We start from the raw sequence: 27,378 nt of genomic DNA, 5'->3' as shown, positions 1-27,378 counted from the left end.
GTAAAAGCATCCAGATGTCATCTAACAGATTGATTATTCGCCATTTCTCGCCGAGGCAGCAACTCAGTGTGATTTTAACTGCTATACGGTGTGCAATCTCTTTGCCAGAAATACTGATCTTTCACCGAGAACATGCTTTATACAACTCAGACACTCCCCCATTATGTCTACCTGCATATCTGCGCAAGTGCTACCGTAGATCACCTTACTTAATCTCGGGATTGGTCTTTCTGTCCGCTCTGCCTCTTCGTTCAGCTGATATGCTAATTTTTCGACTTCGTCCTTAATTTTTGCACACCAGTGTATTTCACGTGCTATACACAGGATAAGGTACAACCCAGGAACCTGGAAATGATGTGTGTCTTTGTACCCTTCTAAAGGAGTATGGATTGAAAACAGCCTAGGCCTTCCCCGTAGCACACTGTAAATCACACTTCACCCAATAGGATTACTCCTCTGCCAGCCAACAGAAGTTCAACAAGCTCCCGCCTACCACCTGACTACTGAACCATTCAGCCTTGAATACTCGAGGAAAGGGGGAAGAAAAAAGAAGAAAAGGGCTTTTTCTTCTCTCTCCGCCCCCGATTGCCTCTGCTGCTCACACTCCAACTAGCTCTAGGTTTTAACTTCAAAACTCATCATCTTATATTTGCTGCAAACTCTGCCATTACTACTGATTATAATGTCACAATTGCTTTCATTTCATTTCACTGCCATAACTGCTCTTCGAATTTTTATTTTTACGAACTTCAGCAACATTATTTCTTTAACATTCGTAAAAGTATTAACTTACTACACTGGGATAAGGCTATGCCCAGGAACCCACTACAACTGAACATTAGTTCATCGAGGAAGGGCATACTCTAAATGAAGCTGCAGATGTCCAAATAAAAAAGGAAAAGAAAACCTATTCACAATAAATTGTTTCAACAAAGGAAACGATTGTGTGATTTTAGATGACAGTCGGAGAGTATTAGTATCAAATATTTTATTTCATCATACCACCAACAAATATTTTCTTTTGTTTCAGAAGCCCATCAAAAACTTACATGACAGCAAATGCAAATCTAGTATAAATAACGTTTATGTTGCTAAAATAAATTCTGATTTCCAAAGATGGCCTGTTTCTCGCATTGTTGGTAAATCATGGTTGATGGGCATTAAGAATGGTCTTTCCTCTAATTCACTGGACACACACAAATTAGCAGCACGTTGGTGTTAATTCTTTTTAATTCTGTATTAAAATATACAACTTTAAACTTAGTTGACATATGCGGCATTTGAAGTGCAAATAATAAAAATTTTTCTTAAATACTATGCTTTGTTGCTTATCTTTTAGAAATTTAAAGACCTGGAATTCTGCAATTCTGAGTAAAAAATGAAAATAAAAAACAATTAACACCAACAAAAACTTGTGGTAACATGACAGACAAATTATTACAAATACTACAAAAGATCATGCCTTTTCATTTTATTTAACCATATGTTAAAGCAGTATTCTTTATTAGACCTGGAAAAGTTAGAAACAGGAATATATTTTACTACAAAAACTACACGACAATTTTGAAATTAGAAGCTTTTCTGTATGAATTCCACTCTAAAACAATGCAAGTGCAGTCTTGACGATAAGAAAGTCAAATTTATTGAAATTTAAATTTGTATTTCCATTTTAATTTTCATTTTCCTAAAAACATTTGTCAACTTTGCAGGATTTCATCTTCAAGTATATATGTACAGACATTTAAAGTTCTGATGTATTAACATCTCGTGGAAATACACCTATCCCTCGATTTATACAGTACTTACCTGTTTTACATGATTTCAGTTTTACACAGTTTAAAAATTAACAGATTTCAAAAACTTAGTAAAATAGTATTTGCTGCATAAATGCAAATACATACATTTGAAGTCATTTTTTAATCTCATTTCTTTGGTAACACTGGTGGCAACAACAAGGATGGGGATTCCCCGTGTTAGGAGAATCTCAATAGTATGTATATGTATTTCATAACAGTAAAATTTTAAATTATATGGTTCACGCGAACTAATGCAGTATCAGTATTTTAGCAGCAAGGATTACATCATTTTTATCTACATATCTGAATGTTTACTAGCAAGTTTTCAACATTTATAGTTTTTGTGGCATTTTTTATAATTTATGTAAATTTTTTAAAGTATTATAATGCCAAAACGATTTTTAAAAAAAAATCAAAAATGAAATTAGAAGCAAAAATTAAAATATTAGATCATCTATGTAATAGAGAAGGAGTAACAAATGTTGCTAAATTTTACTCCATGAATGAAGCCACAATAAGGACAATTAAAAAAAAAAAATGAAGACTCTACTAGAAAAAGAATTAGATATGGGTAGAAGACGAAAATTTAAAATGGATTCCAATTGATACTGATGCTATTAGAAACAAGGCTTTAAAAATTTATAAAGCACTTAAGAATCGGTCACTATCGACTTTGTCAGATGAAAAAAAGGTATCTTTTTCCACAAGTCATGGTTGGTTTGAGAGATTTAATAATATTTAAACAAAGGCATTCTTTACATAATCTAAGATTGAAAGGAGAAAGTGCATCTGCTGATTCGAATGTAACAACAATATCCAGCAAAATTTGCTGAAATCAATTGCCACGATCTCCTACATTTCTGATCAGATCTTCAATGCTGACGTGTCTACGTTGTTCTGGGAAAAAAAAAAAAAAAAATACAGTCAAAAGTCGTTAATCCGGACTCGTCGGGACTTCGGCGATTCCGGATTATCGATTTTTCCGGATTATAGATCATCAGTTTAAATCTCGTAAGATGGCATGCAGAAATTCTAAAATTAAAAATATGAAACCGTAATTTATGAAATAAAGAACAATTATGATCTAAAGGGTATCAAAATTTACAAAAAAAAAAAAAGCTTAATATTTATTTGTTTACTTTATTAAACATTTCTTTCAATGTAAGTTGTTTAAGTTGCTTCATTTTATGTGATACTAATACTTTCTCTTTAATTCTATAAACAGACATAATTTCTTTTCAGTTAAAGAGTTCTGCTGTTCAAGTCCCGTTAATTGCTGTGCCGAGAATACCGACTAACTGGTCAATGGAAATTTTTTCGTTTTCACTAACCTCTCTGTCACATTCTTCATGTCTTTATCCATTTTTTTCAGCAATTTCACTTTTTGTTTGTTGGACATTGAAACATACTTTCGTTTTGTAGATCCTTTGGAAGTTCCAGCATCGGAAATTCTATTTGACATAATCGAAAGTTCAAGTTTACTTTTATAAAATTGCTCTTACAGTCTGCAAAAAATAATAAGCGGGATCCTATTCGAAGATTAAGGAACAACGCAATCATTAACATTAACTGAAATAGATAATTAGATAATTTTAGCCTACACCGTCCGTTATACATTAAACGCGCAGGCGAAAACGTATTCTGCGCTTGCTCACACGCATATGCGCAGTAGTCAAGTTCTTACGCGCTCGCGTAAAACGCCTGTGCGCATGTGCTAACGCGGCACATGCGCAGAAAGTTTTTAGCTTTGAGGTCCGGATTATAGATCATTCCGGATTATAGGTGTCCGAATTAACGACTTTTGACTGTACCTTGCAAATCAGCTAGTGGTCATAAGGTAGTGAAAAGTCATACAATTTTTTTCTGTTGCAATGCTTCAGGCAATTATATAATGAAACCATTGGTTATTAACAAATCAAAAACACCATGTTCATTTAAAGGAACAAATATAAATAACCTTCCCTTTTATTGGATGCCTAACAGGAAAGCACGGGTCACTGCCATAAGGTTCAATGAATGATTTCTTACCATGTTTGTCCCAGATGTCAAAAATTATTTAGGTAAAAAAGGATTGCCTTTTAAGACTCTTCTTTTAATAGATAATGCACCTGGTCATCTTCAAAATTTACAACACAAAAAAGTAGAAATAGTCTTTTTGCCCAAAAAATACAACTTCTTTATTACAGCCATTGAATCAAGTAATATTTTCTGGCTTTTACAACATTGTGTATATCAAACAAACCTTTAGGTATATTTTAGAAAAAATGGAGAATAATGAATCTTACTCTTATGGATGCTTGGAAGAAATTTACAATCTTAGATTGTGTTGGACTGTCATATACTCAGATTAAACAATCAATGCTCAACGCATGCTGGAAAGCAATACGCTGGATGTTGCTAAAGATGAGAATGATAGATTACCATTAGAGTGTGAATATTCTCAGATCACTAAATTGGCTCAAACTGTAGTAGGAGAAGGTTTTGAGGATTTAGCTCAAGCATATATTAAAGGAATAATGGTTGATGAAGAACTAAATGAGGATGAGTTAGTTAACATGATTCATGAAACAAATAAACATGATGAAGACCAATCTGAACCAGCTGCATTCACAACTAAAGTCATCAGTGTAGGACTTGAATTGGGAAGAAAATTAGGTAATCATTTTTTACAATATGACACAAATGTCGAATGAAATCTCCGATTCCAAGGGGAGCTTAGTAAGTGTTTAAATCTATATACGGATGTTTAAAAAGATTTAGGGGGACAAAAAAACAACAGGCAATTGTTAATTATGGATTTCATCATGAAGTCTAGTCGATGTGAGATCTCCCCTAATTTATCATCTATTGAAGCAGAATCGTATCACGAATACTCAAGTGATGAAAGAGACATCATACCAATCAAGAAGAAAAAACTAATAATTCATGAAAGTGATGTCAGTCCAAAATCAACTCTAAATATGAGAATATTTGTAGAAATTTCCTGTTCTTTCAATTCGAGCCACAATTTTTCATAAATGCTACATACTTTCATTACATTATCAGGTTGCATACTTCTGATGTCTGTGTAATTTATTTAATTGATGATGTAATTTATTTAATTGATAACTAAATATACTCGATTATGTTTTCACAAGGCTTGCTAATGTTTTTTTAAATAACACGAAAATAATCATGCAATGCAATAAAAATAGAACATCACTTTCCTGCCTCAGAATATACTACTAATAACAGGTTGTTTAAAGAGCAAAATATACAAAATTTAAATTAAATAATTATTTCCTTTTACTCAGTTGAATATACATTTAATTCATAAACATGTATATGCAGATAAAATTAGCTATGTCAATAAAGTTCTGCAAAGAATAATGAACGTGATCCTATTAGTTAAGTGTTGCAACTTTATTTCATATGAAATATTTTCTATATAGTCATTCCTTAAAAGTAGTCTCTGAATAATTAAACCAATTAAATTTGTTTCTAAATGTACTTGGGTTAATTGATAAAAGCAAGGCTTTTTTTTAAATGGCAAGCTGATTTTTAATTGATTTCATACTTAGATACATCATTATACATACATTAATAAAATAAATAAAATTCTAATTATGTTAGGGCAGTTTCCATTTTGCTGGTGTTTACTAAAGAAAATTTTACAGATAGCATTTTTAACGAAAACGCTGTTTATGATCATTTAAGATTTAAAAATAAATAAATAAATAAATAAAGAGAGAGAGAGATTATTTTGTAAGTATTCATCAAGAATATTTCTTCCAATTTATGTTTTCGAAGAAACGCCTTTATTACACCAAAGTAAAAAAAAATTATCCCTCTACCAAAACTTAAATCTGTATCGATTAAAAAAGAACAGTAATGCGTATTTAATAAGAACACAGGAATAAATTGTATTAAAACTCAAATCTATTTGTAAATTGTTCTTCTCTAAACTTATGCTTTGAACCTGAAATATTTTGAATGAAATAGTGCTTTTTTATTTATTTTAAGACTTGATCTATTTTAAATTTACCTAAAATACCTAAAGTAATTATTTTAGCTTTTCAAGAGTTTCTTTTACATTGCTGAATTTGATGAAGGTGTACAAACGGTGCCAAATTCTTGGTTTGGGGCTGATATGGATAAATGACATATGTAATATGAAAAAATGAATCAAACTGAACAAAATGATTGCATCACATCAAGCCCCAGATTATTGAGAACTTTGGCAATTTCACCGGGTTCTCTAAATTTTTGCATCGACAAGTATGATATTTTCTATAATTATGTGTTCTTGTTGCTCATTTTTCTCACTGTATAATTTAGAAAGCTGAATAGAACATGGAAAATGCTGTTATGAATGACATCAGTACCAAAATATTTTTAAAATATAGTAACATCTCCATTTTTAGTACTTTTATCCATAAATTATTAGTACGAGTTGGTAGTTTGGTTTTTGAATCTTAACATTATTTTAATTACCAGACTAGTTGTTTAAAAATAGGAATGCATGTATTAAAAAATTCAAAAATTAACAATCATATCAGGATATAATATATATTTGCTTTAACATTTAACTGCATTTTTTTTTATACAAATTTGATGCTCTCAAAATCTATTCGGTCACCTTAATTTTGCAGTGGAAAAATAATGAAATAGTATAATCCTACAATTCGAAACCATAAAAATTCTATTTGATTTATTTATTGAATAAATTATTGCAAAATATCTGAAATTTGCAGAATTTTATAAAATAATGTAGCCATGACTGTTAATTTAATTTTACATCAAATATTTCGATAATTATACATGAGCAAATAAATGCTGCTAGAACATTTAGATGTTTAATCTAACATTAAACGATTATTTAATTCATTCTTTTTGCTTTATGTTAAATTATTGTTTATGAGTGATAACGGAAATTTAAAATTTTCAGTGAAAAAGGCATAGAAAAGTTAAAGTTGGCTATGAAGTTTTCAGACATCGAAAAGTGCAGAATTTGGTGCGGAAACAACAACAACAAAAAAAAAAAAAAAAAAAAAAAAAAAAAAACCCACCAGCGATTTAAATTCTCCGATTCTTCAGATGAGTAAAAAAAGTAAACAAGTAAAAAACAGTAAAAAAGTAGTACTATAGTAAAAAAGCTAGCAGAGCTGTGCTTGCCATTGCTACCAGAGTGCACACAAGGAAAATATTTTCAACCAGAATTTTCTGCATCTGTTTTAGCTAGTCCTCACTGCAAATCTGAGGACTAATACTCCAAAAGCAGGCTCATCAGAAAGACCCAATAAAGGTTTCGTACTGTTGCATTCCTGTACAGGTTCATGCAATTTGGAGTGATTAACGATGACACTTAATAAACACACAATGTATTTGCCAGTATTATTCAGGACATCTCCAAAAACATGTTTACAGTCGTCCAAAAACTGCGACAAGCACATTGAAACAATCAGCAACAGAGCCTTTAGGCTATAACAGTGAAGACAGCTTCACAGCAAATTGCTAGAGTACAGCTCCCGACTAGGTTCAGTCTTCTCAGAACTCGACGTACTGTCGAGATTCTCGACGCTACAACTCGCGATGCACTCCACAATAAGCACTAGAATACAGCTTCTGACTCAGTTCAATCGTTCTTGGAGCTCAACACAATCCAAGATAAGACTCGATGATGCACTAACTCGCGATACATTAAGAGACTCTCTCTACGCACTCCCCAATCAACTCAATACTAGACTGAAAATCAACTCGATAGACTCGAGATACTACTGCTACTCCGCATACAGGCAGGGTTTATATAGCTTTTAGCATGCATTCGAGAACATTCTAAGTCAAACCAGTAAGAACTCGTTCTAAATGGTTCTCCATCCGTCTACGGCATATTGCCAATTTCGCTGAAAGATGTTGCCAAATGGGTGATTTCTCGCCAAATCTAGCAAATCCTAAACCTGCTTTGTGGGAAATCTATCTTACCGCAGCTGGAAATTTTTTAACAGTAACTTTCTGAATTTGCCAATAGTCAATTTTTTAAAAGTGTTCTGTTTTCAGGTTTTTAGAATAATTATGTAATAAAGACACAATAACACGCCGAATAAATACTAATTCAGAAGTCAAACAACAAAAATCAGCGTTATATTTACAAAATTTTCACAGTGACTGTTTACTGTGAAAATTTTGTAAATATAACGCTGATTTTTGTTGTTTGACTTCTGAATTAAATATGTAATACCCTGACCTTTTCTCTTCCGCAGAACTTCAACATCTAATCTTAAAAAATTTAAATTCTTTATCAAGTAGATTACAAATATTGCAAGAAAAGGTGGAGTTGCTGAAAACTCCTAACTGTGCAATCAACCGAAAAATTCAGAATTAAATATATTCCAATTAAAAACTGAATTAGAACTTCAATTTTTAGAGAGAATGTTTCTCAACAACATAGCTCCTGTGGTATTGTAAAATAATATTTTACATTAATCCTAATAGTTTTTTTTTTTTTTTAATTTTATTTTGTTTACTTTTTGCACACATTTTCATTTTATAAAGTAATTTCTGTTACGTTTTTGCTTAAATGAAATTTTCTATTTCAGTATTATCTTATTTTCTTTATATAAAAACTAACTGCATAAAATGTACTAAAATACAAATATGGAACTCAAAGCAATGAAAACGTTATGATTTTATAAATAAGTTTCCATTACATTTGCATTTTATTTTGAGGAAAGTTAGATTTCTTGAGTGTTCTGTGAAGTTGAAATAATTTTCTTAAATGATAGAATAAGAAATCTTGTTGGTTATGCATTTATAGATTAAAGTCAATTTTTATTTATATATTTATTTATTTAGGTCAATGAATTGAAACATATTAATGTTAAAGGAGACTAACGTAAACATATTAATAGTAATCGTAACAAATATTTTGAAGTGATGTCGGACACGCTAGCCGAAGAGTACAGTTGGGTAAGTGAAAAAAAAGGGGGGCATTTAAATCCCTGAAGTTATCATAGGTTATTTTACATAAGTCAACATTTATAAATATATTTTTATGTACATCATCATTTACAAAATATCTTGATAACTTACATTACGTATAATATGAAATCTGCCAAATTAAGTCACACCCAGCACCCGTAGCTCTCAGCCTGAGTCAAATCTTAATTATTCAAAAAATCGAATAAAATAAGACCAGACTTCCATGAATAGTGCATAGTGCTACTAAATGCATATGTGACCATCCCAGAAGAAATAAAGCAGGTAGATATTAGCATCTGGAAAGATATCCCAATGCATGAAGGAAGAGTAATATATTTAGTGTATGAACCTGTTATGTCAAGAAGACTTTAAATGAATTAGAAGACAACATAAAATAGCAGTTTTATCTGATCACAAATGTTTAAAATGTTATTTAAAATGTCTAACTTTTTTTTATTCTTAAAATGATGTTTAATCCTCATTTGTTCTGCTATTTAATTTTTATGATGTATTGTTACTTAGTTTGTTATCTATCCATTTGTCAGTAATTGAGCTGAATTAAGTAAAGCTTTGTTCTTTTACATTATATTTTACCGCTCGATCAGGCCGACTGCCGTACCAAAGCACTCGGGTTCGTTCGAATCTCGAAAAAGGTTCGGGGGTTGTAAATGCATAGTGTCTGTGCATCATGGGGGCACCCAAAATATGCTGCAAGCCGAAAAGTTCTTTCAAAAAGCTGATCGTAGGGAAAGAGAACTTGAAAATCCTTGGACTCGTCCTCCGTGTGATAGTTGCATCGCAAAAATGTTATGGTTTTTAATTAATTGACTTTCTGTTTAAATATGCAGTAATTATAATTAAAAATTCACAAGTAAATTTTCCATTTAATGTATTTTTTAGAGATAGTGCAAACTCATCTCCCTGCAACAATTGAAAAGAAAGGTGCTACTATAACAGTTAATCTCAAAAAGGTTGGTGGGTGGTAAATGTATAGTGTCTGTGCAGCATGGGGGCACCCAAAATATGCTGCAACAAAGTTGCTACTACACTCATGTCGATAAATTAAGGATAATTCGGAGTCACGCGGAAATCGAACTCTAAAATATACTAAAATATCACCTGTAACATCACTACACACATCTTCAAGAATCATATGCAAATTTTAGGAAGTAACCAGATGACACCGATGGTACTTCACAATGACGAGAATGTAAGAAAGTGATATATAACGAATACAGGCAAAGAAGTAAAATTGTTCGCAGGCACTTTATAAGCATTTCAGTGCAATAACCAAATAGTTCGCAGGGGCTTTATAAGCATTTCAGTGCAATAACCGACAAAGGATGCATTTGGATGATTTTTTACGTGGTAGAATTATCGGCCGTCTGGAATGTGGGCGTACCCAACTGGAAGTATCAGACAAACTTGGAATTGCCCAGAGTGTCATCTCCAGGCTTTGGCAACGATTCCCAGATGATGGTAATGTGAGTAGACGTTACAGCACAGGTTGCCCCAGAGTTACAGCGCCGAATAAGGACCGGTATTTGGCAGTTACTGCCAAAACAAACAGGTGGAGCACAGCCTGAGACCTGCCTCATCAGCTCTCTTCAGCCACTGGTACGACAATTTCAAGGCAGACCGTGTACAGACGCTTAGGGCAGATTGGTTTATATGTTCGTAGACCTGTCAGATGCGTTCCACTTACTGCAACTCACTGTCGCCTGCGGTTAGCCTGGAGTAGAGAGCATGCACTGTGGACATTTCAACAGTGGGCTTGTGTGATGTTTTCCGACGAGTCCAGGTTTAGCTTGCAGTCTGATTCTCGCCGGACTTTCATATGGAGAGCTCCAGGTATTCGTTACCACCAAGAAAGCATCATTGAACGACACCGTTACGGTGGTGTAGGAGTGCTTGTTTGGGGTGGAATTATTCTGGGTTCCAGAACTGACCTTCATGTTCAAATTGGAATCATGACAAGCCATATCTATCGGGACGTCATTCTGGAACAACATGTACATTTGTTTCGGGGTGCCATGGGCACACAATTTGTTTATGGATGACAACGCCAGTCCTCACCGTGCAAATATCGTAAGCGAATGCCTTCAATCGGAGGATATCACCCGTACAGACTGGCCAGCATTCTCACCAGACTTGAACCAGTAGAACACGTGTGGGACATGCTTGGCCGACGAGTTGCAGCCCGTCAACCTCCTTCTACATGTCTACCGGAACTTCGGAGTGCATTGCTTTTTGAGTGATGTAATATCCCCCCAAGATCAGATCGATAATTTGATACTCAGATGCCTAGGCATTGTACGGACTGTATTGCATCGTCTGGGAGACATACAATGTATTAACAATCAAACCAACCATGTAATATTGGTTTTTTGTAAATAAGTTTTTTTTTTTTTTTTTTTTTGGTAATTTGCTCCAGGGAGAAAAAAAATCGCTAATTTTTTTAATAATATCAAACATATAGCATCTGTTTTTGCTCTTTACCTTTTGTTTAATAAATAAGCTTTACAAATAAGTCAAATTTGTTTTGCTTCTAACTTTTCCTTTGCCTGATTTTGCATTATCCTTAATTTATGGACATGAGTGTATAACAGCGAGTACTTTTGTGTACAGAAGCTGTCTTGACAGCTTAGAATCTAAAATTTTAAGTTTGTATTTGTTTTTACTGAATTGTAAGTATTATAAATTCATATGTTTGGAAGCGTCCGAGTTTCAAAAATAATAAAAGTATAAATGATAAATAATAAAGCTTCAAAATAGTAAATCAAACAATCATCAAAATGTTTAGTACCTATTTAAAAATTTGGAGCTTTCTTTCAATTTTAAAGTAATTTAAAATTTAATAAATAGCTTTAAAACTCTTGCCAGTCACTGCTCATCTCAATGCATATAATAGCATTATAATTTTTTATAATAATAATGCATATTTTGTTTAATTTCATGAGCCTGAAGGAGACATTGTAAACTTATATTATGAATACGAGTCATATTTTGTAAAATTCGATGAAAGGCCATTCGAAAAACATGTATACATTGACAGAATTGCCGATATAAATAAAATATGTTATTAACAATATTAACTTCTTATTAATTAAGAAAAGGCTGCATTAAATATATTAAAAGGATCTTTTAAAATTTTTGCAGGAAATGAATTTAAGTTTCTCTTAAGTGAATGGATATTTTTATATCTTTATTACCGTATTTGCAGGCGCATAAGGCACATCCCCCTTTTTTTATACACATTTCATTATAAAGAATTTACAGTATTTTAAATATAAATACAAAGTAATACTTTATACCCACAATTCATCTGGGGAAGAGCTTTTAATTTTCTTCATCAAAACCTAAACACTCATCACCATAGCTAAATGAAAAGTCACTTGAAACCTCTCCTAAATCAGCATTCGAGTCCTCATACAACAGATTGTCCTCTGTACCATCCAGTGTATTAATAATGCCACACTTCATACATGATTTAACCTCTGCCTCTGTTTTCACAGCATCCCAAGATGCTTTGACCCATTCACAAACTTTCCAAATGTTAGGCCTTCCCCTTCTTCTTGATGGTGTAACCTCAAAATTTGAAGCCTGCATCTAGCTTGCATGCTTTGTTACAGCAATTTCAACGTTGTTTTTGAACTATAATTTGCCAACAAACTTAAGAAACACCAAACAGTTGAAATTTCCCACACTTAAAAGTCGTTCGCAAAAATTGCAGTTTTCATGCGAGATCCACATTTACTAAGCTCTCCGTAACTGTAATATTCCCACACATCGCAAGGAAACAAGAAAAAAATCACATAACACCAAAAAAAGAGGAAATTTCCAGAAATTAATGCAATCAAAAACTGAGTATCGACATACAAGATGCACCTCCTTTTTTTCCCGACTTATTTTCAAAGAAAAAAAGTGCGTCTTATACACTAGAAAATTTGCTATTTAAAACTTTCTTACATTTATTGGAAAACAAATTGTTTTATATGCTTAATTTCATTAACATAACTATGCTCACTGTAGTTATTGGCTATACTAAATATTTGAATGAAGAAATGTAAGTTTTATTTGCACAAAAACTATTAGCATATGTTTTATAGCAATACACGCAAGTACACAAAAGTGATACACAAAAACTATGAGCATATAGTTTTATAGCAATTTATGAGAGCAAAGTTTTACATAAAAATGTAAATGAATCATAAACGCATCTGTTATATAATTTCAATACAATGAGATATAACAATAATCACTGAGGAAATCTGATATGATTGTGATGACTATATTCAATAATTAAAAAATTCCAAAGATTCCAGTAAGATTTTAATAACTGGAAGAGTAACTTCTTACTGGATCAATAAAACGCTTTTCTGCTGTTATCAGTTTTACTGGAGGAGATGTCTGAAATACTGCTATTGCGACATTATACTGATTAAACTAATGTAACACTGTGCGACACCCACACAGATCTTTAAAGCAGCAATTCTCAACAGGTGGTACACAAGATAAAAAATAGGTGGTAGGCAAAGAAACAAAGTTCAAAAATTCTATGAAGAAAAAAAGAACAATTGTTAGAAAATTCCTGTGATTGCACTTCCACTGAAGATTTCATAAATAACAACTTTTGGCTACACCGAAAAAAAGAATTTAAAGGCATTTCAAATAAAGCTAAATTTTTATTGCCTTTTCGCACAACCTATTTGTGTGAACAAGGATTTTCTTCCATGTTTTATTTGAAAAATAAATACAGAATAAAATTAAAAGTGGATCACACTTAAAGCTAAGTGAAATAAGGCCAGACAAAGAAATTGATCTCTCTTAAACAGGCCCAAATTTTACACTAAATTTAAGTATATAACTTAAATTTTGATAATTAAAATGGTAACCAATTCTTAATTAATATTTTTTATGTGTGCCTATTTAATACAGATAGCCAATAGCTTGTGCAAATGGCAAAACGTTTATTTTTTCTATTTATATTGAGAAACTGAATAAGTATTATAAAATGTACAATAATTATACTGGTTGTACTAAGGTTTTTAAATTTTTGTTTAGATGGTATGTGTTAGTCAAAAGGTTGAGAACCGCTGCTTTAAAGCAATTAAATTTATGTCACTTTGTGAAGTTATACAAAAGTCGCAGTGTGACATTAACATCATTATCGCAGCATGACTTTACTACCATACTCAAAGACAAAGAAGCAACAATAACAAAAAAAAGAAGCCAAGAGAAAAAATTGGTATCTTACCTCTCAGCCTCCACATCCACAGGGCTTGTTTGCTCACATCCTCTTCTTGGGCGCTTCGCATTCCTATAATAAACAAAAATAGGTACAATTTTATTACCGAGACCATAATAAACCACAGTGACAGTACATGCATAAAAGCACCAAACTTGGCACACACATCCATTTAAATCATAAATTGACATCACATAAATTTAGATACTTCTAAATGCAAGTGAATTATGACTGCACATAAATTTAGATAGCTCTAAATTTTAATTTACCACTGAAATACTGGTATACTTTTTAAACTTTTTAAAAGTGCATCGAATCTATCTATTTAGAAATTGCCAGAGATGAAAAATTTGCAATAAAATTTTGACAAAGAAAAGGCATCATTCATGATTGTGTGTGATTATGACAAAGCCTCAAGGGCTATCTGCCTGTGCCTTTGTGGAGCACTTTCTAAGGGAAACTGGCTCGTATACACGTTACACATGGGGAAAACCACGAAAACGCCCAGCCCGTTCCTGGGATTCGAACCTCGGACCGACTACCAGCGTTCGGCGACTCCACCGCTCGGCCGCTGGTGGGCCTCATTCGTGATAGAAAATTAGGCTTAAACTATAGTCCAAGAACCATGAAATGAAACCATTTCATCGATAGCTCAACAACTAAATGGCACCTTTAATCTTCTAGGTGTATCTACGGATTATTTCGTATTGAAAGATGGCTTTCCAAATCACGACACGCAGAATATTCTTGTCAGATTTTGATAAATACGAAATGGTTTCGAATGAATGCGGCAACTGGCAGTAGGGAAATAGCAATCAATAGAGAAAGATGTTACAGCGCGAGGTTCATAAATAAAAACCTCGTATCCAGCCACACTATCTGCCGACCTGTAGGCGATTTTCGTGCCGAAACCGAAAAATACTAAGAAGCCTTCGACCGAAAGCTTTGTGTATGCAAAAAGTTTGTGAAACAAAATTTCTTCTATAAAATAAAATGCAATTTGCACTGAACCCAAATGAATTACTTTTAAAGAAATTAATATCACCTAATTTACAAATAATTTCTTTTAGCATGGAATAAATACTTAAACAGGTATCTTACAATTACATGAAATAACGTAATCTTTAAAGGCATTGATGTATACAATATAAATATTTGCTTGTTATTTTATGAAATAACAGTGTCTGGGAAGCCCACTCAAATATCCTGTAGAATTTTAACAAATTATTTTATAGGATACAAATATGCATCTGTTTTTTTATGAAATATGTGAAATTCATGCAAATAAAATTAAGGATTATGAAATTTATTTTAATATAAATAACTCTGCAAAAAGAAATATTCAGGAGACTTTATTCCCCTTATTTTCCTATTATTGTCATCATAAAAAAATAATAGCATTTATCTTAAAGATAAGTAGCTTATTTAAAAAATACAATCTGTAAGCACTTTCTTTAACTCGATATAAGATCCATTTATTTTAAATACTTTTCTAAAACTTTTTATAAAAAATAAGAAAATAATGTAAGCACAAACCTTGTGGTTGAAAAGTTATGCAAACCTTGGGTTCAGTACCCCTCAAATAAATAATGAAAACAATCTCAGATTTTATAGGATAAAAATTAGGTCCAAACGGGCAATTTTTTTCATTTACAGACAATCATTAGATGTTTGGGCTAATGCTACTTTGGACTAAAAGTATTTAAAAGCTACAATTTCAGACAGACTGTCTTGCACACTTAAAATACAAATGTTTTATTAATTACACTGCTTGCCTTAAAAATATATTTCTTAATCAAAAATTTGCTAAATTTTTATAAAACATAAACTAATACTTATAAAAGAGCCTGAGGCAATTTGTTACAATTAATTAAATTGTTCAACGTTGTTTAATTAATTGTTTAGGCGGTCAGAGCCGGAACAGCTAATGAAGTTTATGAGACTGTGATATTACTTTCGGTTTTGTGAAATGAAGAATTACATAGGATACTTTCAGATTGAAGTTCTGTAGAAACAAAAAAGTAAGTACCATCCCTCTTTCTGAAGCTCTTTATTTGTTTATTGACTTTTGGTAATTAAAAGGTCACTAAAGGAGATATCAGCGAAAAAACATACATTGAAAACAAAGTTAAAACAAAACGTTGCCGACAAAAATATCCAAAGAAGTGATTTGGAAGTGCTGAAGAATAAGTTTAAAGTGTTCGAGACAAAGATAAATTCCAATTTCGATTCTTTGTTCGGGTTATGTATTGAAGAAAGTGCAGTCAAAAGTCTTTAATCCGGACATCCATAATCCGGAATGATCTATAATCCGGACCTCAAAGCTACAAATTTTCCGCGCATGCGTTTACGCATATGCATAATACGTTTACGCATGCGCGTTTAATGTATAACGGACGGTATAAGCTAAGCTAAAATAATCTATTTCAGTTAATGTTGCAGATTGTGTTGTTCCTTAATCTTCTAATTGGATACGGCTTATTATTTTCTTTTAGACTATTAGAGCAATTTAATAAAAGTAAGTTGGAACTTTCGATTATGTCAAACACAATTTCCGATACTGGAGCTGCAAAGAATCTACAAAGGGAAAGCATGTTTCGATGTCCATCAAACAAAAAGTGGAATTGCTGCAAAAAATGGATAAAGGCATATCCTTTGTTTCTCTAACCATTCCAAAATCTGTTTATCAATTTCAAGCTGCTCTGCGGGGGGGGGGGGACGTCACGGCGTGCAATGAACTGGAAATTGATCTCTCAGCACTATCCTCATCTTCATGGCAGATGTTTTTATTTTAATCGGCTTATAATTCCTTATTAAATGTAGTATTTCATCTCGATTTGCTCCCTCTTTGATATGATTTAAATCAAATTCCTCGTCATTATAAATATCACGAATACACATCAAATAGTTTTCTGGTTGCAATTTTCTAATTTCTATGCATAATGTATGCTTTACGCATGCGCGGGTTGAAAGAAATGTTTAATAAAGTAAACAAATAAATATTAAGATTTTTTTGTAAATTTTGATACCCTTTAGATCATAATTGCTCTTTATTTCATAAATTACGGTTTTATATTTTTAATTTTATAATTTATGCATGCCATTTTACCAGATTTAAACTGATGATCTATAATCCGGGAAAACCGATAATCTGGAATCGCTGAAGTCCTGACAAGTCCGGATTAAAGACTTTTGATTGTATTGATGCTTATGTAAAAGAGAAAGAAGAGATTGACGATATTGTCTTAGATGTAGAAGTCGAATTAAATCGTAAATTAGCTAAGCTTTCCAAAGAAATTGAATAGGAACCTTTGGTTTTCACAAATGCTTAGGTCAATGTTAAATTATCCAAAATTATTTTGCCAACGTTTTCGGGTAACTTACACGAGTAGCTTTCACTTAAAGATATTTTTTAGCCAGTGTTGATTCAAATCCTAATTTAACAGATGTGGTCAAATTACAGTACTTAAAATCTGCGCTAAGAGGAGATGCTAATCGTATTGTTCAGTCAATATCCATAGTTGACTCTAATTATAAATTAGCCTTTTCATTACTAGAAGAAAGGTTCTCTAATCACCACGAACAAGTGTATGTTCATCTGAAACGATTTATGAATATGCATCCTACGCAAAATGAGTCTGCGTCAGCAACATTAAATGTAATTGACATTTAGAGACTCTTTCACTGAACTGTGTTATCTTCAGTACAGTGGCTTTGTTTTGTATTAGCTGAGAAATACTTGGCGACAGAGCAGAATCTTGTCTAATAGCGCATGCGCCACTAGAATCGCCGCTGAAATATATTTTCGATAAACTTGATTCTTGTTGTACACATTCGGAGTTGCGAATCATATGTTACTCTGTAAGAAAGAAAGCTAGCGCTAGACTGTCGCCATGGAAAATAAATGTATTGAAAGTAAAAGTGTTATTTTCTGTAATGTGTGTGTGGTGTTATTTTATTGCGATATATAGCTATTGACGAGAAATAGAATAATTCAATTCACCAAACACACTTGAATTGAATTATTCTATTTCTCATGAATAGCTATATATCACAATAAAATAACACCACACACATTACAGAAAATAACACTTTTACTTTCAATACATTTATTTACCATAGTGACACTCTGGCACTACGTTTCTTTCTTACAGCGTAACATACGAATCGCAACTCCGAATGTACGTTTTTCTGCTCATATCTCCTTTAGTGACATTTTAATAAGCAAAAGTCAATAAACAAATAAAGAGCTTCAGAAAGGGGGAGGGTACTTAAACTTTTGTTTCTACAGAACTTCAATCTGAAAGTATCCTAGTAATCCTTCGTTTCACAAAACCAAAAGTAATATCACAGTCTCATAACCTTCATTAGCTGTTCCGGCTCTGACTTACTGAGTTGGATCTTTTAATTTCTTATTTAACTACTTTTATTAAATTCAGTTTACCATATAAAATTAGTTAAATTTTTACAAAATGTAAAATAATTACACTGCTCACTTTAAAACTATGATTTTTAATCAAAAATTTGTTAAATTTCTACAAAGTATAAAATAGATAATAAAAATATGTTAATTCCAAATTCAGGCTTTCAAGTGCCTATATGTTCGGGTGGAGGACTATGTTATCCAAAATTTAATGACTATAGGCAACATTGTTTTTCAACAATGCGTAAACATACATATGTTCATGCAAATTATCATTATTTAGTTTCATGAAATATGATACAGGGTGATAATATTTGGTGACAACAATTAGAAAAGTGCTTCGGACATTTAAAGTGATTTGACACAAAATTCCATTTTGAAACTAATAGCCCTTCTGGGGTAATTCACATTTGTGCTTTAGAAAAAATTATAAAATTAAAAATATTAAAATAAAAGCTGAAAGATTTCAAATTTTATATTACACCCAAAGGGAATTCTTTTAATGTTTTGTGTGTTACCTTTAATTCTCAAATAGCCTGTTCTTCGTACATAAATCACATAAAATTCAAGTAAACAGCTATATAAAAAAAATATTTAAAAAAGGCCTATCTTCAAAATTTCCAATAGCCTTGCGTGCTAGAGGTAAAGAAATTTTTTTCCCATACAGCAATACCATTGCTCACTTTTATTCCATTATAACTGATGAAGTCACTTCAAATAATAAGGAAACTTTATGATGGTGTACAAGATGATTTGTGAACAGTCAAAAAATATTAGATAAGAAAGACATCCTACATTTTCTCAGACTAGCTAAGATTACAGGTCCACTCAATAATAATTCTATAATCTCAATAATTTCAAAATCCGGGTTAGATGGTAGCAACATTAGCTATGAGTTATGATGGAGCAGGTAACGTGATAAAAAAGGGAATTGGAGCTCAGATTAAAGCTTTTGCTCCAAAAGCAATCCATATGCACTGCACTTCTCATTACATGAATCTTGTGTTCATATACTCATGCAACATTTCTGAAATTCACAATATGCTGAACAAACTTTAAAAAAAGTATTCAAATCGGCAAAAAATATTAGACCTTTTCCGGACAAGATAGATAGCCTATACGGCATTGAGGCGTACCGCCACTTCTATCACAGCTTTTCCGATATCACCGAATTTAAAGGATCCGAAATTCGATCGAAAGCAAGTCTATCGAAATACTGTTCATTGTGATTCTGTGTTTTGTTAATACAAAGCTGCATTTTAGCAGTACCTTAACTTGTCTAGCTCATTTTCCAACTAAAATCTCAGTTTTTCAAATTTAGAAAAGATTGTATATCACCGTTTTGCATCAGTTTGCGCTGATCATGTAAATGAAATTTGTGACATATAAAGATGATTTACCCTATCCGGTAACACATCGACGTATTTTCACTTAAAAAAACATCAGAGAATTGCACAATATCGGCAATGTGCATCTTCCTTTGTTCAAGTACACATTGATGTAAAAAAGTCAAAGGAAATTGACAAAAATCCAGTTTTTCTTACTCTTGTAAAAAGCGCCAAATAAGTGGGCGATTCTGCACTTCACACCCTAATTTTATATTTGCTGCGTTGTTTCAAACAGAGGATTAAACCAATTGTTTCCTTTTCCTAATATACTGTGAAAGCATCGATTTATCTGTTTATAGTTATATTTATAGTAAATTAATTGAATTCTGCTGCTATGCTCAACGATATATATAGTTAACAAAATAGCTCTAGACAAACGTTACGCAAATCAAACGACGCCAACTGTACTTTGAAATACGATGAAAATAAAATTAATAATCATGTACATACTAATGAGTGGATGAACTTTCGTTAAGTAACAATTACTGATGTAAAAAATTAAACACAAATATTAACACTTAATTAAATAGATAACCAATAGAATAGACTGATGCAATACATTAAAAGAATTTAACTACAGTTTATTATGAAAAACTTAATGCAGATAATTTAATTTTCATCAACAAAGATTTAACCGGGACATTGGTAGTACCGACAAACCGAGTGAAGTGCTAAAAAATAAATAAAACAATATAAATACGCAAATATACATTACCTGGAGCTGAAAGGCTCGGACTCCATTTCAGAAATTTTTATTTTTATTACACAAGTAAATTACAATATATATACTACAATACAAAAATTTTAATGGCAAGAAAAAAAGTATTTATTACAAAGATTATTTACAAAAATATTATATACAAATGTTAATAGTTAGTAAGAAAAATTAGTATTTATATACAAATGTTAGTAAGGTTAGTTATGTACGAAGATATTAAAGCTTAAATATCTGAAAAAGAATTAGAAAATTATATAAAAAAATATATCAAATACAAAGATAAAATATCTGAAAAAGGAATTAGAAAATTTATAAAAAATATATCAAATACAAAAATATTAAAGATTCTTAAAAAGAATTAGAAAATTATATTAAAAAAAATCAAAAATACAAAGATATTTAAGATTAAATATCTTAAAAAGAATTAGAAAATTATACAAAAAATATATCAAACAGAAAGCTATTAAAGATCTTAAAAAGAATTAGAAAATTAGATCAAATTAGACAATGAAAAATATATAGAGAATTTATAATCGCAAGAATAGCACCTAGATCCAACAAAGTTAAAGTCTAGTATGAGCTAAGGCTCCTCTAAACCTTAGCAGGGGGGGCCCAAGAGCGATGCGTAGTGCAGGGAGAAAATTATGCCACCTGCGCATGACGTCATGTGGGTGACAGTCGTTAGTTCTCGGCGTTTGTTTACATTCGTTGCATTTGATCTGGGATACATTTGATTTGTGTTGTTAATTTGCTTTTATACCTAGTCGGAAATGGCAAGTTGTGTTATAGCGTTGTGTCAGAATTATAGAAGGAAAACTAAAAGTCAAGGCATCACATACCATCGTTTTCCAAGTGATCGTAAGTTATGGACTATTCGCTGCAAAAGAGCAGATAATTTCAACATCGAAAATGCCAGAATATGTGCTATTCATTTTATCATAATTTTCCTTTTATGAAGGAGACTTATAGCGAGATATTTAATCTCAGTGTCGTGTTTACCAATAGTGACTACCTGAATGATTAGTTGATAAATTCGCTTATCCAAGTTAATTCACATGTTTTGGTTACTTTCTTTACATCCCAAAAGTAATTCTATGTATTGAAGCAATGTCTGGGTTAAGCATTGAGAACTAAGTAAACTGATACATGCTTCAGAAGAAAGAACAATTTCTCGACCACACTATGATGCAAACATCGATGAGCGAGCAACATATTTCCTTCAATGTTGTTTAACTGATGCATATGTCTGATGTAATTTAATTGATATAACTAAGTGAACTTACACATAGCTGACTCTGAAGGAAAACAAATTTGTGTATAATGCTAGAATACAAATAGCGAAAGAGTAAGTAGATACTCTTCAGTGTTATTTAACTGCTGCATATGTTTTAATTTTGATTCCATATAACTTGTTTTTAATTATAAGAGAAAGAAAAATAATTTAATATTGAACACATATTTTGAGTATAACAAAAGTATTTTAAGAAACAACCTGATAAAAATACATTAGTAATTAAAAATATTTAATTTGTGTACAGGCTGAATTGAAACTAAGATGTGGTGGTGTATTTAATTATGGCAAAGCACACTAGGGCTATCTGCGTAATAGGTGTGATGCCTTCTTGGAGGACTTTCTCAGGTAAACTGGCTCGTATACACATTACACATGAGGAAAACCACGAAAACGCCCATGCAGCCAGCCCGTTCGCGGGATTCGGACCGAACTACCAGTGTTCAGCGACTTTACCGCTCAGCTGCTGGTGGGCTGAAACTAAGATGTATGGCAAGTTTATTATTATTATTATTATGCGTATATGTCTAAGAAAATGTATTTTAATTGTTCCATTTTTAATGTATGGAAGGAAGAATAGGATGCCGATATCGAAGATTATTTACTATAGCAAATAATCACGTCAGGATAAATGTTATATAGAAATCTTGGGAGTGTAAGGGGTTATAAGAGTACTTTTAGATTATACTGAAAAAATATGCACTTCTGCTAAAATCTGAAGTGAATCAGTACGAAGTGACTTTTCACTTTAAAAAGAATGTGATAAGTATACTATTTAAAAGTATAATGACGGATATTAAGAAATTTGTACAATTTTATGGTATTTAAATATGAATTTGTTAAGTCAAATCTTTTTATATATATTTTTGCTTGAGATATGTAAATTAAACTGAAAATCACGATCATATCTTTCTCATGGAATGTCAAAGTTCATTTGTATTAAAAAAAGTGCATGAGCAATGAAAATAAATAGAACAATACTTTTTTATTATGTTTTTACCATGGTCTTAGCAGTTATGCCATCATGTGTTCTGTTCAACAAAATTTATTTAGTGCAAACAATACTACGAAAAAATATTGAAAAATACCTTGTTTTACAATATTTATTTCCCTTAGTTAACTTAAATATCGTTTTTCATTTTCTAAGGCTTCCCTTTACGAAAAGAATTTAATGTTTATAATTATTTTCAGCATTCGTACGAATTCTATGCATAAAATAAACATTTTCTTTAACAAAATACTTAATCGGAAAGTATATACCCGGTATTTCCGGTGCATCTACCACATATAAAATGATCATTTTGCTTTAGTTTACATTTTTTCCATTACCAAAATCATGTAGCAGACGCGTCGGCCGATGCGTCCTGTCTCCCGGGTGACGTCACTACCAGCAACCAATGGCACGCTTTTTCCGTTCCTGGCCTAACCTTAGTATATTAAAGAACCTTGAAACCTTAGTATAGCCTTAGTATCATCCTTGAACCGGCAGGTTCGTTTCAACGGGCGCCTGGACGGAAGGGTCCTATCCCGATCGAGGGTGCGTCACTTTTCGAACTTTGTGAGCATAGTTGTTCGGCAGAGTGATTATGGGTCTGTAGGCAGAGTGAATGATAAGCAATAGATGACATACAGTCCAGTTGAAAGATAATTTGACGATACCTGCACTTGGGGAGAAGTATTCGGAGGCTAACTCCTAGGTTGAAAGTCGCTGCGCTGAGGCATAGAGGGCGGCGTCGATGGGCGGAGAGAAATCTTGAAACCTTTAGGTCATGTGGGTGGTGATGTCCAATGGGAGCAAAGGTTGGAATTTGGAAATAGAGCTGAGGGGTCTCATGCAAGCAGGTGTATTTTAATCACAGGTTAACGATAAATTCAAGAGTTTTTTTTTTTTTTTAGTTAAAGATGTTGGCTTCCTCACATATTGTAAATAGAATTAATAGTTTTTCCATGGGTGTATCTGCTGCTTTTAATTGGTGTAAGTTATTTTTGAGAGTAGAAAAGAATTTAAATATGTTATTGTGGCCGAAAATATTATTGAGTTCTTTTAGTGTGGAGAAAATGTCGGTGAAAATGTTCGCGTTAGATGTAGTGTTGGGTGTCTGGTTTCTAGTGTCTTGTGTATTGTTGGAAGTGACTTGTGCGTATGTTCTGCCTTGTGTGAAATTTGGGGTGCTATTGCTTTGTGTAAAAGTGTGTTTTGGTGAGTTATTTGTATTTCTGTTTTTGGGGAATTTCTCGCAACCGCGGTAGGAAGCTGGATGATTTTTTTGGCAGTTTGCGCATGTGGGGTTATCTAATTTACCTTGTGTTGGGCAGTCTGTTGTTTTATGTTGTTGTGCGCATTTAACACACCTAGGTAAGAAGAAACAATTGTCTGATGAGTGATTAAAGCGTTGGCAGTTGTGGCATTGTGGTGTAATGTTTTTGTTGATGTATTTTTCAATTGTGATAATGAACATACCTAGGTGTGTTTCACTGTAGATTTTGTCGATGTTTGGTGTTGGCATGAGTTGTATCTGAAATAGTGGCATGGGTTGTTTGGTTTTGAATCTTGTGAGTTGTACTACTTTGTGTACATTGTATCCGAGGTGTGTGAGTTCCGTGGAAATTTCATGTGTGTCAGTGGTAATGGGTAAGCCTCGGATAACTACTTTAATTGGGCGTTTGTGCTTGGGTGTAATGATATAATGTTCGATGTTATGTTTTTGTAAGTCTGTGGTGAGTTGTCTGTGATCATCTGTTGTTGATGGTAGTAACTTGAGATATTCTCCACTTGTTTTGGCGTAAAATGTAGCATTAGTCAGTGTAGCGAGTATCTTGATGCACTGGTTGTGTGTGGCGCCATCTATCGGCTTAACCATAATTGGTGTAGGTGTGCTATATTGGGGAAGTCTTGTATCTGGTGTTTGCGAGCTGTTAGTTTGTGTTGTGGGTTGGGTGGAATGAGTGTCAGGTTGCGAGAGTGCTGTGTAGCTGTTTTGGGTGGGTATACTGTTGGGTGCAACATTTACGGGTACCTTAGCAGTTTTGTGTGGTTTTTTGAATCCTTCCGTGTCGTCGTCACTGACTGAATTATCACGTGGTTTGCGTTTCTGTTGTGTGATTGGCTGTGTAATGCTTGCATGGGAAAGAGCAATAGTCAACTTACCCCTCAGCTGATCCAGCAGAGTCTTCTTCTTTTCTATCTCCTTTTTCAGAATGTCCGAATGATAGTCCGTGTCCGTGACTGGTCTGTTGGCCGATAAGTACCGGATGGTTCCGTAATAGGTAGTAATGCTCCTTTCTACTTCAACGATTTCTTGTCGGAGTGTAGCAATTTCCAGCTCCGTAAGAACGTGACCAGCATTGTCCTGGTCCATATCAGTGGCCGTCGCATTCGAGGTGTCCGCAACAGGATCCATACCTTTATCCGGTGGAACCGCTTCGCTACGGGGAGTCTGCTTAGTACGAGCCATATCGAGAGGTCACGATTTCGTTAAAACGAGAAAATGTGTATAGCCTTAGTATGAGCCGTAAAGCTTTTGCACTTCGTCGCGAAGTCAGTGGCGAACGGTCATGTGCCCTTTCTAGCCAATCAGAAAAATCAGTTAAAAATTACACTAAAATTTCATTGGATGGATTTGCACCGTTTGCTAATTGTAAATTTCGGCCCCCTCCCAGACCCGAAGCACTTGGCGACATAAAGTTCGAGCGTTTTCACTCTGCTCTTGTTAACAACCACTGATCAAGGAAACGTCGATGCTTGTCAAAATTCATGATGTAACCCCTCACAAAATTGATTCTGGCCCTTTTTTGACACAAAAAAATTTACTAAATTAAGTCCTTCAGTGTTTTTACCTTTTTTTCACTGTAGAAGGCAGTTACTCTTGTTAAATTTAACATTTGGCACTAAATTTTACCTCTTTGCGGAACCCTCTTTTTGGCGATAAAAATAATTCTTTGATGATGTGGGGATAAAGGCATTGGTCATTGCAAATTCGAATCCTTTGTTACCATTTCAATTAATGCTGGTGATTTTTTTAGTCTAAAACAAACACTTCGCTTCCGAAAACTGTCAGATTTAAATTGAAATGAGTTTCACTTCAGTTTTAGACAAACGAAATAATTTGACTAGCTACTCGGGAGAGGCGGGATATCTTATTGTAGCAAGTACGGTTATATAAATGGCAGGGAAAACTTTCTACTACCACCTTGCAATAAACTTTCATTTAAACCTCAGGACCCCGTAATATTTACACAAATTTTGTGGGACTCCATAAGTATTGCGCAAATAAGACACACGCGTGAGTGAAACTCTCAATTTTTTTCACTTGTACTGTAATATACTATTGCAGTTTCAGGTCATTCCCTTTAATTTCTAATTTTAAGACATAGAACGATGTGAAATTTTTAAATATGTAACAAACGAAATGACAGCTTCACGTGCAAAGCAAGGAAAATGAACGTTTATATTATAAAAAGAATGCGTCGAAACGTTTTCGTTTTTCCCTTTGTCTGTATTGTCTAGCTTTTTTTATTTTCAGATACATTGTGTAAAAATATTTGATAACTGTAAAATTATTATATTAAGTTAAAGAAATATCAAAACTGCTAAAATTTTGGCAACATCCTACTGCAGGTCCCGCGACCAACACGGGAGTCGTGACCTACAGTTTAAGAAACCCTGTTCTAGGTAAAATCCTAGTATACGGAACAGCATTTGACGCGACTTTAAAAATCGTCGCCAACACCAAAATGACACATAATGCCGCCGAATCCCGTATGTACTGCAAACTAGAATTAAAACGTGTTCTCTCTCTCACACACACACATACCATATCCATATATATATATATATATATATATATATATATATAATGAAATTCCGACTTTTCCAGATTTTCCAGGTGTGTTTTGAGAAAATTCCAGTCTATTATTCGCATAGTGCGTGTTGGCTGCGCTGAGAAGTAAATTAATTATAGTACCATTTGTAAACACAAAAGTTTGTCAATTGCATCAGAGGCATTATATAATAAAATCCTGAAAGAATTACTATTATAGCTATAATAGGAGCTGTTTTCTCCACTGAAGATTGAGATTAGAATCTGCCCGATCTGGATTAAAAAACGAGTTTTTTTGCAGACATTTTGCAGCTAAACGAAATAAATAAATCTATTTAATGATATTTTAAAATAAATTCAGGTATTTTATATTTATTTAGCAGCATACATAAACAAAAATATGTGCATTAAATTTCCTGATAGTATGTCATCATACTGCTAGATTTAGTTTCAGAATTATGCCAGAGAAATTTGCCTAAATTTGAAAGTATTGTTAACTAATAATAAATAAATTTAGAGGATTTAAACATTAAATGCTATAAATAACATTAAAATGAAGTTAATTACTTAAAAATTGAATTACCATAATCAATGATATTTTGGCGAATATAGTCAGATTAAACGATTACTATTTTTACTGACTGATTACGATTTTTTATTTTACTGCAAAATGAAAAATAAGGCATTTATTAAAATGAAAAAAAAAAAAAAAAGTTTAAAAGATTTTGCGATAAAAT

General features: G+C 32.7%; 2 long non-coding RNA genes across 10 annotated transcripts in view; one reads left to right on the top strand and one right to left on the bottom strand.

Annotated features, from left to right (window-relative positions):
- The window catches only part of LOC146995026 (uncharacterized), a 96,638-nt gene that overhangs the window by 21,316 nt on the left and 47,944 nt on the right, over positions 1-27,378 (bottom strand). The window contains exon 2 of the long non-coding RNA XR_015043479.1: positions 14,011-14,073. This is a non-coding gene — a long non-coding RNA (uncharacterized LOC146995026). The remainder of the gene's footprint in view (positions 1-14,010; positions 14,074-27,378) is intronic.
- LOC146995027 (uncharacterized) overlaps positions 1-27,378 on the top strand; it is a 79,821-nt gene that overhangs the window by 15,591 nt on the left and 36,852 nt on the right. For 2 of the 9 annotated variants that reach the window (XR_015043466.1, XR_015043469.1), the window contains exons 3-4: positions 5,848-6,053; positions 22,069-22,308. The exons of 3 other annotated variants lie outside the window; for them this stretch is intronic. This is a non-coding gene — a long non-coding RNA (uncharacterized LOC146995027). Of the gene's footprint in view, positions 1-5,847; positions 6,054-22,068; positions 22,314-27,378 lie in introns of all 9 variants that reach the window. 4 more of the 9 variants (XR_015043464.1, XR_015043468.1, XR_015043467.1 and 1 more) reach the window with 3 other exon arrangements.

Source organism: Stegodyphus dumicola, chromosome 10 (assembly GCF_044657685.1).
Source record: "Stegodyphus dumicola isolate Sdum_Otavi_A_Nest chromosome 10, ASM4465768v1".
Lineage (NCBI taxonomy): Eukaryota > Metazoa > Arthropoda > Arachnida > Araneae > Eresidae > Stegodyphus > Stegodyphus dumicola.
This window is presented reverse-complemented; position numbering and strand designations above follow the sequence as displayed.